We start from the raw sequence: 2598 nt of genomic DNA, 5'->3' as shown, positions 1-2598 counted from the left end.
CCCCAGCACCACATGCCAGCCATCTGCGCCCCCTGGTGGACTGAGCTGGCCACACACACGCACACACACACACACACACACACACACACATAAATGAATAAAATTAAAAAAAAAAAAACTAGTATGATCTTTATTAAATTAGCAGAAACTATCCAAATGCTGTTAGGTGAAGAAGCCAGACACCAATCAGCTTTGCTGACTGGGTAGACAGAGCGGTCCCTTATGTGGATGGGGGACCCGGACACAGTGCCAGCTCTCCTCTGGCTTGTAGCGTGGTGTAGACGCAAGCCTTAGGCTCCCCTGAGGTTATGTTTCTGGTACACCAAGCTTAGGTGGGTGGTGGGCTACAGCTTGTAAAAAACTTCCTGCTTTGAGGAGGCTTGCAGCACAGCAAAAGAAATGGGTGAAAAATAAGACGAAGTCTTTCTCACCTTGCTACCTCCCTGCAGAACTACCCTGTGGTACAGTGCAAGACCACACAAATGAAGCATTTGACAATGACATTTTGAAAAAAAATGTAAAAAGCCCAAGGAAACCGGTATAGTGGTGCACACGTGTAATCAGTCCAGTGACGCCGGGGGGTGAGGCAGGAGTGCAGGGCCATCCTTTCTCAAGAAAGAGGAAGAGGCTCTGCCAAATTTGGGTAGAAAATATGCCATCAAGTTACCAGTAGCAGGCAGGACATGTGGCTTCTGAATTTTAGAAACCATCAGGAAGGGTGGCAAAATGCTGAAGAGAAGCAAGCTAACAAGCCAAGGAGTGGACACCAATTCTCCCACTTCCTCAACTCTTCACCGGAAGGCAATTTTCATGAAACTGGTTCTTACAAGTATGCAAGACTTAAGTGCAGGGCAGAGTTCATCTTCTTTACAGAACAATCAGCAGTCCAAAGAGGGCGATGGCTTTTCATTTCCTACCCCTCTGCCATGATAAATATAAACATCACTTCTGGAATCTAACACACTGGCTTCATTTTCAAAATAACATCATTTTATTTCCCCACCTGGTGGCCACACATCATAAGCCTTAGGCACTGACAATCATGTGATTTCTTCAGTAAGCTCCAAGGCTCCTGGAAGCTTCCCAGGGTTTCACAGCCAGAAGAGTCCTGAGATTTCAAATATTAAAGCTTTCTCCACAGCCACAAGTTCCTTTGATATTCGGGTTATTGAAGACAAACTCACTGGATAATTTGTCTTCAACATAGTCCATTTCTGTTCCTAGAAGTGTCAGCTGTGCTTTCTTTTTGATGAACACTGACTCTGTCTTGAACAACCTCTTCATCAGAATCTCCTTTGCTATGTTAACTCAGCAATCTTTGTGTATTCTAGAGTGTAAGAAAGGCCATTACAGCCTCTGGTTCGGATGCCAGCTTTCAAACCTACATGCTCAGGTTTATCTTTAAGAAGTTGTTTTATATTTATGGCAGACGGTGTCACCGTGAGGGCAGCGTAGGTGGGTTGCAGTTTCCTCTTGCTCACAGCCCGGACGGTGGCTCAGACTAAGGAAGCCAACATCTTCACCGTCCAGGTGCCCAGGTCCCTTGGGCAGGACCTCAGAACCCTCAGTCTCTCTCCGTGGACACAGTGGGCGGACTATTTGTTATCTTCTAAGGGGTTTTATGAAGTACCTCAGAGATGTAGGCAGTAGGACTGGGAACATTGCTCAGTGGTGGATTGCTTGTGTAATGTGAGGGCCTGGGCTCAGCCCCCAGTATCACAATAGAGAGAGAAAAAGAGACAATTTTCAAGCAGATAAATTTGAGAAGGGAATTCAGGTAGAACATAAAATATTGGCGCCAGGGAGATTGCTCAGCAGAATAAGCACTTGCCTGGCAAGTGCAAGGGCCTGAGTTCAATCCCCAGTTCTGCCAAAAAAAAAAAAAAAAAGAAAAGAACAAAATATTTGCAAAGGCTCATAGATCTGGGCCTAAAATTACAAGTAATTAAGTATTGTTATGAACTGCTGTGTGTATTAATTTCCTAGGGCTGCCATGTATTCAAAATCAAGGTGTCAGCTGGGCCGCAATCCCTCTCAAGATTCTGCAGGAGAGTGTTCCCTTGCCTCTTCTGCTTCTGGTGGCCCTAGGCATCCTTTAGCTCGTAGCTCTGTCACCATAGTCCAGTGATGGTGAATATTTTATTTCATTTGTTTGTGACTGGTTCAGCCCTCCCCGGGGATGGGGCCAGTGTGCCATGTGGTCGCTGCGCTTGCCTGAGCTTGCCTAAGCAGGCACTTGACTGATGAGCTATCTCACCAGCCCAGTGGTGACCATTTTAGAACTTTCAGTGGTAGAAACAGTATGCTGCAGCGTGCATACCAGGGGCTCACCACCACCACCCTGGTCTGTGCCTCTGTATTTGTGTGGCCTTCTTCCCTGTGTGTCTGTCTCTGTGTGTCCTCAATTTTATAAGGACAGTGATCACTAGATTTTTTTTTCTTTTTTAAAAAAAATTTATTTATTTTGGGGCTGGTGAGATGGCTCAGTGGTCTAAAGCACTTACTTAGAACAAGCTTAGCAAAGCACAGGGACCGCGGTTCAATCCCCCAGCACCACATGCCAGCCAGCCCCGCCCCCTGGTGGGCTGAGCTGGCCAC

At 46.4% G+C, this 2598-nt stretch overlaps 1 protein-coding gene and 1 pseudogene across 3 annotated transcripts in view; one reads left to right on the top strand and one right to left on the bottom strand.

Annotated features, from left to right (window-relative positions):
• Nucleotides 1-2598, top strand: part of Trip4 (thyroid hormone receptor interactor 4) — a 111205-nt gene that overhangs the window by 51135 nt on the left and 57472 nt on the right. The window lies entirely within an intron of this gene.
• LOC101590677 lies at nucleotides 995-1517 on the bottom strand (annotated as a pseudogene).

Source organism: Octodon degus, unplaced genomic scaffold (genome assembly GCF_000260255.1).
Source record: "Octodon degus isolate 3935 unplaced genomic scaffold, OctDeg1.0 scaffold00026, whole genome shotgun sequence".
NCBI classification, from domain to species: Eukaryota; Metazoa; Chordata; class Mammalia; order Rodentia; family Octodontidae; genus Octodon; species Octodon degus.
This window is presented reverse-complemented; position numbering and strand designations above follow the sequence as displayed.